The 12,797-nt window shown below is 40.6% G+C and overlaps 1 protein-coding gene across 2 annotated transcripts in view; it reads right to left on the bottom strand.

The window, feature by feature from the left end:
* CLOCK (clock circadian regulator) overlaps window positions 1-12,797 on the bottom strand; it is a 127,692-nt gene that overhangs the window by 63,831 nt on the left and 51,064 nt on the right. The window lies entirely within an intron of this gene.

Genomic DNA, 12,797 nt, shown 5'->3' with positions numbered 1-12,797 from the left:
ATATTAGGTTCTTTTATGTGCCTTCTAGATGCTAAGCTTTTAGAGTATATTCCAGCAACATTTTCAAACTTCTCTCTGCAATCATAAGGGCTAGAAACTTATTTTTTTTTAATTAAAGCGGAGATTCTCATGCAATCTCCTGATTCTGGTAGCTGGGGCTTTAAGAAAAACAACACTGAGACTTGCAGCAAAATCATGAGAGTTGGCAACACTATAACATTTCCACCTCATGCTGACCTGCAGAGCAGAGGTAAACAGTGAGTGACGAGGGGTACATCTAGATGGCTGTTGGAAGCATGCCTCCCAACCTGGGCAGACAACTCTGCTTGAGCTAACACGTTAAAAATAGCAGTGTCAACGTTGTAGCATGGATGGTAGCAAAGGGTAGCCACCAGAGTAGGGTCCCAGAGTGTTGGATGGATTTGTACTTTGGCAACTAGCCTGAGCTGCCACCTGTGTCACAATGTTGATGCTGCTATTTTAGTGAGCTAGTATGTGTCTGTTTATCTGGGCTCAGAGGAATGTTCCCAACTGCAGCACAGGCATGCCTGGGTGGCCAAAGGAAATGAAATATTGAGTCTTTAAAGCACTTACAGAGTCACCAGCTGGAATCCTGCCCAAGATAATAATGAAAGTTTATACCACATGAGGATGGGGGCAGATATTTATATGGAAAGTATTAGTAATCACAGTCGATTTCTACCTCCACAACTGGTACTAACATTGGTACCACTGATTCTCAGAAGTGAGTTCAAAGATGGAACGAGGCCTGCAGGTTGAGCAATCGTCTCTCTCCTAGCATCAGTCCCTTCAGGACAGAATTGAGAAGCTGCCGAAGCAGTGTGGGGAAGCTTGCATTGCCTCTACCTACCCTATATATCTGTTGTGTGGACAAAGAACTTAAGTCTCAAGGGCAGTCAATCCAGTCAATATTTTTCCTATATCACTAAATATTTTAAAGAGACAGTGAATTTTTAATTTTATTTTGTAAACAATATTATATACATAGATTGATTTTACAAACAACTTCTTCATAAAATCCATAGATTTTAAGACCAGAAGGGAAAACAACTATCATCATCTAGTCTTACATAACATTAAGTCAAAGAATTTCACCCAGGAAAGATCATAGAAAACAGAATTCAGTTTTCTGACAGAATCTGCACGTCTCCCAGTTTTCCAACTTGCTAGGTTTAGTATTTCTGAAAACAGGGGCAGAACATTAACATTTTAGTACTTAACAGTTCTGTGCCACAATCCTAATATGATAAAGGAATTGACTAATGATCTAATAAGACTTTTCTACTGCTAATCCTCCACAATTTAAAAAAAATCAAAACTCTTCTCAAGAACAATACTCTGCAGTTATACAATGCCTCCTGATCTAACCTTTATACCACAAACACTATTTACAATAGGAACGCTGGGGATGATTATGTATTTTTGGGTATTACTGGTGAGCAAAAAGCTGCTTTTTTAATTTGTATAAGTGGCTGCCAGCTTGTTTTGCTGGAGCACCCAACTGCAAGGGATGTGTGGATGGGCAACATATGTCACGTTATGCCCCAGGATAGTTTCTGTTTTCCCTCATTGTCTCCTTCTCTCTTATTCTTTTTTATCTTGCTTTTTCCCATGCATGTCTTTTTTAATTTTTTTTAATTCCCTTTTTCTCTGTGGCTCCCCACCCCGGAATAATATGTGCTGGTTGGAGAGGTGCCTGGCCATATGCTCTCTCATGGCCAAGCTGAGCCAAGTAGTGTGCGAGCTGAATACTGGGGAAAATACCCAAGCCTGTAGACATGTACATATGACCTGCTTCTGTAACCACATGTAGCAGGAGCCACCATAAATAGCAGGTAGTTTTCAAGGAGATGTCTGCTAGAACCCTGAAGGGGACTCTTTTTTAAATCTCGCTCCTGCTATTATGGCAGCGGATCCTGCAGCACCCATGGGATCCCAGGGCTGGTCTACACTAGGGGGGAAAATCGATCTTAGATACGCAACTTCGGCTACGTGAATAACGTAGCTGAAGTTGAATATCTAAGATCGGATTACTCACCCGTCCTCACCGCGCGGGATCGATGTCCGTGGCTCCCCCTGTCGATTCCGCAACTCCGTTGAGGTTGGTGGAGTTCCGGAATCGATATAAGCGCGCTCGGGGATCGATATATTGCGTCTAGATGAGACGCGATATATCGATCCCTGAGAAATCGATTGTAACCTGCCGATACGGCGGGTAGTGTAGACGTAGCCCCAGTCTTGCTTCGGGGCTCTACACTAGTCCTGTGCATGACTCTAATGCCTGTCACTTTGCCTGCAGTTGTGGAAGGTGGATCAGGATCATGGTGTTTTCATTAAACATTCTGCTCTTCTCCCTCAGCACAGACTATCTGACAAAATTTCTAGACTTTAATGTTGACTTACCAACCGCTTTTTTTATTTATTTATTTAAAGGACGTAAATTAATGTTGGAGTTTTTCAGTGTGCCAGACAGAATTTGAAGTGTGGGAGGCAGGGAGTACAAGTTCTGATAGGACAAGATGGTTAGGACATGCAGGGGAAACAAGAGAAAGAATTAGAAATTGAACTGGAGGAAGTCTAGAAGGATCAAGATGTTTTCAAGCATGACGGAATAGGCTCATTTCTAGAAGGAACAAAAAGGGGAACATGCTCAAACAAAATAAAGGGAAGAGTTGCATAGACAAGAATTAGATATGACAAAGTAGAAGCTGCTGCCATGGTATGGCTATGGGCAAAAGTTATAACAAATTTTAAGTAAATCTAAGGGAGTCATAAGATTCAAGAGGGACATCAACCTGCATAATGAAGTCCTCAATGAAGATGAAGATAGACCAATCAGAAAGTTAGATCTGGCAGAGGAAGATGTGGGTTTTGTAACGGGGGGAACTGGTAAATCACACAGGTTTTGAGATTAGAGGGTGAGAAATTTAAATGAAAAAAAGGGGATAGAGGAAAGTGGAAGATTTAATTAAAAGATAAACTACAAGAAAGGTCAATGAAATCCGCAAAATACCAACTCAAAGTTATGTTGGCATCACATCTCTTAATATGCCTACCATTCACAGTATTTAGTCACAACAAAAACCCTTCCTCCAATGGCAGCAGCCAGTAAGAGCCTAGAAACCACCATGTGTGGGAAAGAAGAGTATGATGGAACAGGAATTGTGCAATTCTTATTCCAGCTGGCATTCTACCTAATCTCCTGCATGGCACATTGAAAATACAACTAGTATTCTACAGAGGTTTACATTTTTCATGCCTTTTTCTAATATTTCACTGGCCTAGATCTATACTAACTTCTCGCCTCTATATACAGTGTGGTTGTATAACCTTTTCAGTATGTGTATGACATTTTATAAGTAAATGTTATGGGACTTACAGAAGTCTTGCATTTACATCTTATTACATATTTTATAGGAAAGATTTTTTCATGGTTTTGAATAGGTTAAAAATACTATCAAGAGGTCAGGTCACTGTAGTTATTTTAATATCAAACTGAGCCACAGAGATTAGAAATGAAAAACAGAAGGAACAAACCATTTAAAAGTAATAATAGTTCTTCAGTAAAACAACCTTTGTAAATCCTCAGGACAGGGTTTTCACACAAGGCTGACATGCTCAACTGAAAGTCAGAATGTGGAATATTCTCACAGAAGTCAGGAAGTTAGGGATGAAAGAGACCTAATAAGTTATCTCTCTCCATGCTCCTGCACATGCAGAACTGTTCCACCACTGGAAGAGGATTTCACAGAGCATGTCTACACTGCGCCACTGCTGTGCATCTCATGAAGATGCTCTATGCTGACAGGGCAGAGGTCTCCCATCAGCATAATAAAACTACCTCTGTGAGCGATGGTATCTATACTGACAGGAGAAGCACTCCCTTTGACATAGTACTGTCCACACTGGCGCTTGTGACGATGTAATTTATCTCGCTCAGGGGGGTTGTTTATTCATGCCCTGTGCAACATAAGTTATGCTGACGTAAACTGTAGTACAGACATAGCCACAGTCTTCTAATCCTGAATCCCCTCATTCACCCCTCCCTCACAAATATTCAACCCGAGTTTTTCTTAGCTCAATTTCACCCTCTTATTCCTTGCTGCACCTTAAACATTTCCTCTCTCCATTTGGTGCTTACATATTTAGAATACCTGAAAATGTTTACAGCATTTTGTTAATTGCTTTTGCGAAGCTAAACACAAATTTCTTGTAAGTCCTTTATCTCAAGTCAGTCTCTGCAACCCATTTATCACTATGTTTGATCATCCCTGTATTGCCTCCAATTTGTCACTCTCTCTCTGGTTCTGAGGTGCCCAGAAATAAAACCAATATAGACACTCTCACTCTCTCTCATCTGTAACGTGATTTCATGGTGTCTAGCTCAAATTTGCATTAGCTTTTTTTATGTCATCATATTATATTGCAAGCATGTCGAGTCTGTTATACACTCAAGCCTAGGATTCTTTTGGCATTATTTCTCTTTAGGTATTTCCTTCTCAACTAATATCTGTATTTTTGGATTATTCAATAGATGCATGTACGCCTTACTCTTTTCAGGTAATTTATTTTTGTTATTCCCTGTCCATGGGCTTTTCTGTGAAATTTATCACCATAATGTCTGAGTACCTCATACACACTGAGTCTATCTTCATAACACCCTTGTGAGGGAGGTTGGTAGATATTATTTTCCTTATTTCAGATGGGAGGTTGAGGTACAAAGATTTTAAGTTTCCAGTCCTGCACTAGGCTTCCCATGGGCAAAGGCATCTGCTACAGATGACATGACCAAGGTCAGAGAAGAAATCAGTAGCAGAGCTAGCAACAGACTCCAAAACATCCTAAGTTTCAGTCCAGTGCTTTAATCTCAAGCCCATCTTTTCTTCCTTTTTTAGGCCTCTGAGTATTATCTCTGTTCTCACTTTTGTTTTCAACATCTCCCAATTAACTGTATTTTCAGATGATATTTAGTGTGCTTCCAGATCATTAAGATATTAAATGAAACTGGCTTTAAACATTGATCTTCACAGCACACCAATGAACACTTCCCCTCCTCCCAGCTCAATACAATGAAGCACCATAAATAACAGACAATCAATAATGAGTATAAGCCTAATGATGTTGAAACATTTTGATGATACATTTCAAAAGTTAGGGTTTAACAACCTGATTTGGGGAATCAATTCCCTTTCTTTTCTAGTCTCAACTAAATTACTTCTTCAATCCTGGCTTGTATATTCACTCTTCCTTACCTTTGATCTTCCCTTCTTCCCCTTCTTCAATAAATAACCAAAAAAACAAACAAAGCCTAATATGCAGGAGATACTGCTCGCAAATTCTCAAACTTTATTCTGCACTTCAAAGAGTGCTATAATTTTGGAGAGTATGTGCTACATTCTTAATGTGTAAAAAGCTGGTTGAATCCCTACTTTAGCAGCAAACCTAAACTCAGAGTCAACTAGTCTCAACTTCCTGCTATTAATTTTTTCTCATGTGAGCCATATCAAGCTAAATACATTCTCACGTAACAAGGCAAAACCATTCCACTTATTTTTTTCCCAATTTCCTTCAAATAAACTGAAGATGCATGCAAATGACAGTAACTATTTGCCAGTTCAAAATGGGACAAACACCATATGTTGATACCCAAAGTTACCAATGTTCATATGATTTATCAGTAATAGTCCCAGAAAAAAAAACAGTATGCGCAAAGCAACAAATGTCTTCTGCAAGATGGATACAAGTTAACAGGCATTGGTGTTTATTTGACATCAGAAGTGCTAAACACAAAAGAAACATGCCCCTTTATAAAATCTTAATTATTTTCTCTTGAAAACATCTCAGAGTTAACAAGATTACGAAGGATGTAATTTTCAAATATTAATGCACTTAGGTTTTTCATTTATATGAAGCTAATAGCATTGAGACCATTAATCAGCTTGCTGACACTTATACTCAATACATAGCGTGTTAGCAATTTCAGATACGTAAACACTTAAAAATGCTGGTCACATTTTCCCCTGAAGATTAACATTTTAATATATCTGACCAAAGAAAAAAGAGATTTTAAATGTTTTATTCTTGTATTACTATTGAAAAACACAGAAGAATTTTCATTAAAAAATTAGCTCAAATTATTAAACAATTTCTTCCTACAAGTAGCAAACTGTCAAAGGTAGAGAATAAAACTTTTTTTAAAATATAAATTATTTCTGCGCTCAATCCTCCACAGTCTGATTAGCAGCAGCATTCAAAACATATCTTTGAGTCTAGGTCAGTATTGCTTTTGTCTTTGCAAGTTGTCTCATCTTTCCAGGAGCAATCCAAAAGGGTCTAGCAATTTTACACCAATCTGAACCTTCAGGGTCTACACACACAAAAAAACCTCACTGAAACTTTGTGTTTCTTGAACAAGTGAGGTAATGACAGCCTTGGCAGGACTAAGTTCTTTTACAAATAATTTAACATTTATACTGTCATCAGTCAGATTCAAAATCAACATAACTGCACTAGAGTAGATCCCCTGTGACATTATTGACATGAATTGTGACCATATAGATGACTGTTACAACCAGGGTCCTGTGGTTGCACTAGGTCTTGTACAGAGGAGGTCAAGTGGGATGTCTATGGAAAGGTTGTAGTTTGCTCGTTATGATTGTGCTGTCCGTATATGTGTATCATGTTTGTATTTGAAGTTATGAATATTGGCTATGTACTTGTATCTCATTTTGTTTGATTCTAAGTAGCCTCAGTGAAGCATTTGGTCAGCTTCTTGAGAAAGGACTATTCTCAGTAAGTGCCCAATCAAGAAACACTTAACTGACATTGGACTTTGGGAGATGCCAATCCCCATCTGAGCTTTCCTGGGAACGCTCAAACTAACATGTAAACAATGACGTCGGCCTGCAAAAAGCTGAATCTTTTATGGACATTTGACTTGCCTGGTGGCTATAAACTCCATCTTATTGCTGTGATTTTCCACAGGAGAACAAAAGCGTTTCTGCCCACAAGAGAAAGACTATAAAAGGCCCTGGAAACCCCTCCATTTTGTCTTCAGTTGGCTCAAGAGATACCCTCCCCATCCCAAAGAGATACCTGAAAGAAACTGGGACAAAGGACTATAACTAAGAGGGTGTCAGTGACTGCTGGATCCAGACTAGGAAGGAGTCCAGTCTGTGAAAGAAGCTTATTGGAACATCTCTGGGGGCGAGATTTCATCAGTAATCAGTTTCTTAATGTATTAGGCTTAGACTTACAGGTTTTGTTTTATTTTGCTTGGTAACTTACTTTGTTCTGTCTGTTATTACTTGGAACCACTTAAATCCTACTTGTTATATTTAATAAAATCATTTTTGCTTATTAATTAGCACAGAGTAAGTAACTAATACCTGGGGGGAGCAAACAGCTGTGCATATCTCTCTATCAGTGTTTATAGAGGGTGGACAATTTATGAGTTTACCCTTTATAAGCTTTACTTTTACAGAGTAAAACAGATTTATTTGGGGTTTGGATCCCATTGGGAACTGGGTACCTTGGTGCTTAGTACTGTTAAGCCATTTTCAGTTAAGTCTGCAGCTTTGGGAGCGTATGTCAGACCCTGGGGTCTGTGTTATAGCAGATTAGTGTCTCTGGCTCAACAAGACAGGGTTCTGAAGTCTTGTACTTAGATTTCTAGAAAGCCTTTGACAAGGTCCCTCACCAAAGGCTCTTATATAAATTAAGTTGGCATGGGATAAGAGAGAAGATCCTTTCATGGATTGAGAACCGGTTAAAAGACAAGAACAAGGTAGGAATAAGAAATTTTTCAAGAATAGAGAGGGTAATAGTGGTATCCCCAGGGGTCAGTCCAAGGACAAATCTCACTTATTCATACATGAGCTGAAGAAAGGTGGTAAAAAGTGAGGTGGAAACTTTGCAGATGATCTAAATGCTCAAGAATGTTGAGAGACTGTGAAGAACTAAAAAGAATCTACAAAAACTAAGGTGATGGGCAACAAAATGGCAAATGAATTTTAATGTGATAAATGTAAAGTCAATGCCATTAGGAAAATCAACCCCCAACTATTACATACATATGATGGGAGCTATTTAGCTTCAATAATCAGGAAAAAGATCTTGAACTCATCGTGGACAGTTTCTGAAGACTCCATGCAGTGTGCAGCAACCAGTTACAAAAGAGCAACACAGGATGTATAAGGAATCATTAAAAAGGGAGATAGAGAATAGACAGGAACTATTTATTTGACCCCTTATATAAAATCCATGATACACCCATCTTGAATACTGAGATATAGATGCGGTGGTCCATCTCAAAAAAGATATGCTGGCATTAAGAAAGGTTCAAGACAACAAAAATGATTATGGATTGGAAAGCGGGTCCCAGAATGAGAAGAGATTAAAGAGGCTAGGACTTTCACCTTGGAAAGAGGGAGACTAAGGGGGGAATATATAGCGTTATATGAAAACCAATAATGAGTGATGTGAGAAAGTGAAAAGGAAATTTTTCCTTGTTCCATAAAATAAGAACTAGGCCACCAAATGAAAATTAATGGGCAGCAGGTTGTAAAACAAATAAAGGAAGTTCTTCTTCACACAGCGCACAGTCAACTTGTGGAACTCCTTGCCTGAGGAGGTTGTGAAGGCTAGGACTATAACAGGGTTTAAAAGAGAACTGGATAAATTCATGGAGGTTAAGTCCATTAATGGCTATTAGCCAGGATGGGTAAGGAATGGTGTCCCTAGCCTCTGTTTGTCGGAAGGTGAAGATGGATGGCAGGAGAGAGATCACTTGATCATTACCTGTTAAGTTCACTCCCTCTGGGGCCCCTGGCATTGGCCACTGTCGGCAGACAGGATACTGGGCCGGATGGACCTATGGTCTGACCCAGTGCAGACAGTCTTATCTTCTTAAGTCCCAAGCCAGCAGAGAAAACAGGCTCAGAGATAGTCTCAGCACATCAGGTGCCAGTCCCAAGGGTGTTTCTGCGACCGAACCCATCACACCCCACCCCAGGTGTTAAAAATCTCCTGTGGGCACAATCAGCCCCAACCCATTGCAACTGTGAAGTCTGTCAAGTCTGGAGAGGGTGGGTCCTTAAAAAGGTGGATCCCTGCTCAGTTGGGGCAGGACTCTGTGGGTATGTCTACAATGCAATTAGACACCTACAGCTGACCCATGCTAGCTGACTCATACTTGCAGGGCTTGGGCTGTGGGCTGTTTAATTGTAGTGTAGACATTCCAGCTCAGGCTTCAGCCCAAACTCTGGGACCTTCCAACCTCGCCTGGTCCTAGAACCTTGGCTCCAGTGCTAGCCCAGACATCTACACCACAGTTAAACAGCCCTACAGCCTGAGCCCTATGAACCCGAGTCAGTTCACATGGGCCAGTCGTGGGTTTTTAATTGCCGTGTACACATACCCTGAAGGAGTAGGGCTATAACTCAGAGCTCCCTAGCCCTCAGAAGAAAGGGTTTCTGACTGGGGAAACACTTGACAGCCTTGAGCACCCAGGCTGACTCAGAAAGGAAAGGAGCCAGTTCTTCTCTCTTTGGCTTTCTGAAGGCCCTAGATTCTGCCTTTTGTGGGCTGCAGATGCCTCCTGACTTCTTCATTTGGACTTCTTTACTCCCACCTCCTAGCCACCAAATGACCTGCACTACACAGCCAGAGGCTTGTGCTCCAGACTCCAAGACAAAAGTGGTGCTGCCCACACTCTCCTTCCCAGGGGTGCTAGAGATCTATAACTCACTATGGTAACTAATGCTGCTTAGCTATCAAATGAAAAACAAAAACAAAACATACACTGTTTTGCCCATTTTAACAAATTGGTTATGAACTTTTTTTCTTTTTCTTTTTTTTTTTTTTTAAAGATACTCTAGTCCAGGGGTCGGCAACCTTTCCAGAATGGTGTGCCGAGTTTTCATTTATTCATTCTAATATAAGGGTTTGCGTGCCAGTAATACATTTTAATGTTTTAGAAGGTCTCTTTCTATACATCTATAATATATAACTAAACTATTGTTGTATGTAAAGTAAAAAAGGTTTATAAAATGTTTAAGAAGTTTAATTTAAAATTAAATTAAAATGCAGACCTCCCCGGAACGTTGGCCAGGACCCGGGCAGTGTGAGTGCCACTGAAAATCAGCTCGTGTGCCCCCTTCGGCACGTGTGCTATAGGTTGCCTATCCCTGCTCTACTGCCTGAAATTTGGCAAGGGGAAGGTTGCTCAGGTATCAGGAATATAATTTCCATTGTTCTCATGGGGAAAAACCCCCAAATTTGGCCAAGGTATAAGCTTTTGAAAAATCTCAGTTAACACAGGCTCAGTAGAAACTTGTTCAAGTTTGGCAGCTAAGTTTTCCACAGATTCTGTCTCCACTGAGCATGCTCCAGCCTCTCAGCTGACCAGACTCTGTACATACCATCCCCACAAAGTGCCTGAGCATATTCCATCTCAGGGAAGCAAGTGTGGAGCAAGACCTTCCCTGCAGTTGCTGCTCTGGGCCCACTGTGATGTCAGGCACCAAAATTAAGAGCAGGGAGACTCTCTCTCCTGTGGCCTTAATATGCACTTTTCTGGAACCAGACAGTGAGGAGGAGGAACCAGTCTGACTTAGGGTACATCTACACTGCAGCTTGGAGTGTGCATCCCAGCATAGTACATAGACAAGCACTAGCTCTGCTTGAGCTAGTATGCTAAAAATAGCAGCGCGGAGGGTGGGAGCACAGGCAATGGCTCAGGCTAGCTTCCCGAGTATACTCCCAGGGGGTCAGGGCAGGTTTGTACTCAAGTGGCTAGCCTGAGCTGCTGCCTGTGCTACCACCAGCTACACTGTTTCTACTATGCTAGTTTGAGCAGAGCTAGTGCATGTCTGGTTGCCCATGCTGGGAAGCACATTTCCAGCTGCAGTGTAGACATACCCTTGGATTGTACAGGGGAACATGGGAAGGAGGGTGTTGCAGGAACCAGAAGGTAGAGAGAAGCAGAAGAAGAGAGATATGGATAGAAGCAAAGGGAGGGGAGGTTTGGGAGGGGGTAATAGAGGCAGAGGGGTCAGGAGCTGGGGACATGTGGGAAGGAGGTAGCAATGGAGAAAGGAGGAGGAGGGCACCAAGCACACCCTTCTCCAATGCCTGGGATTGAACCTGGAATTCTGGAGTCCACGTTATCTCTGCTGTGAAACCCACTGGCAAATATGTGTGTCATCCCCATATAGTACCACATAGAGGATAGTATCCTATTGTTACTACTTACTGTTAGCAGTCTCTGCTGGTGATCTAAAGGCTGAAACCCTTCTGACAGCCCAACCTTGGGGGGCGGGGGGTGTCAATACAGTTCCATATGACAGAATTAGGTGGAGGGATTGCCTTTTTTTTTTAAGACTAAAGAAGTTACATAATAACCTCTACGTTAAAAGAATGTAAAGATTGCAAAGTCAAGCACACAATTTTCTTAACCCTCCTCTATCCCTGCTCTGTTTCAGAGCCACTCAAGAGTTCCTATGTGATGCTGAGCACCCAATTTTTTACAAACACATTAACTCATTTAATACCACAACTCAGATAGTGCAAGAAGCCATATATTACCATCTTTGCTTACCAGAAGCACACTATAAGAGAGCCTTCCAAGTATTCTAAATTAGAGGTCTATATTTCCCATTTCCTTCCTTCCCGCATGTAGAAAATTAGCTTGGTTTGTTTTTAGGGATTTTTGTTTGTGAGTGGGTGGGTGAGTTGTATGTGTGTGTGTGAGAAGGGAAAGATAAATAGATTTAAATGAGTTCTGTATTTAGTTCTGAAATTAATCAGTATCACATTCATTCTTCCTTGTTTAATAATTTCACCATTTCAGTGGAACATATCAATCAGGGAACTCAGATAGCTAGGGCCAGTCTCAGAAGGCTTTGAGTATCAGGACACAAACCTGGAACTGAACTCTATGTTCAATGGGGAGCCTATGCAGAAAGCAGAGCATTTATGCAATGTGTACACACTAACATTAGCTGCTATTTCTACTTAGTAACAGGTCAACCTGAGTTTTGCATATTTTAATAATATGATCAGTGTTCATCTACATAAAGGACACCACTATGGGGCTATGTACACACAGCAAAAGGATGCATTAATCCTAAGGCTAGTGGAGGACTCTGGCAATGTAATTTTTAAGATTCCTGAAACGTTGCTAACAGATTCTACAAGAACAGAATAATAGATGCATTCTGCATCACTCAAGTACAGTTACTGAAGGAACCTAAGACTTAATCTGAAACTTGATTATTCCATTTGTGGACATGCAAACATATGTAAATAAGGGCCTGTTAATAGGATTCTTTTACAGTGGCTGAGGTTTTCAAATCTCTAGGATTGTACATTGTTAAAACTGCTTCTGATGCTTAACTCTTTGCATGCAGGTGAATCTCACACAACTGAATGGCTACCTAAGTGCTTGTGGAGAGTGGACAGTTTGCACTGCCGCCTCAGCTCTTCAGTTAGTGACAGCCTGAGAGAGTTTGGGCAGGAAATTGAATTGAGACTCCACTTTTATACCAATCTGCCCATCCAAATCATCACTGTGGAACCTCAGTATTTTAGAATCAGCTCACCTCAAATCACGGGGCTGGAAGGGGTGGGGAAGAAACAGTGAATAAACTCTGGGAAACTGACATTTAAAATATACTTAAGGAATAAAAAACACTGTAGCTCTATTATACACTTCCATATTTGACCAGTTATAACTTATTATTATTTCTTATGAAACTAACAAAATATGACAACAT

This window comes from Chelonoidis abingdonii, chromosome 5 (assembly GCF_003597395.2).
Source record: "Chelonoidis abingdonii isolate Lonesome George chromosome 5, CheloAbing_2.0, whole genome shotgun sequence".
Taxonomy (NCBI): Eukaryota; Metazoa; Chordata; order Testudines; family Testudinidae; genus Chelonoidis; species Chelonoidis abingdonii.
The sequence above is the reverse complement of the archived record's forward strand: the minus strand, read 5'-3'. Positions and strand labels throughout refer to the sequence as shown.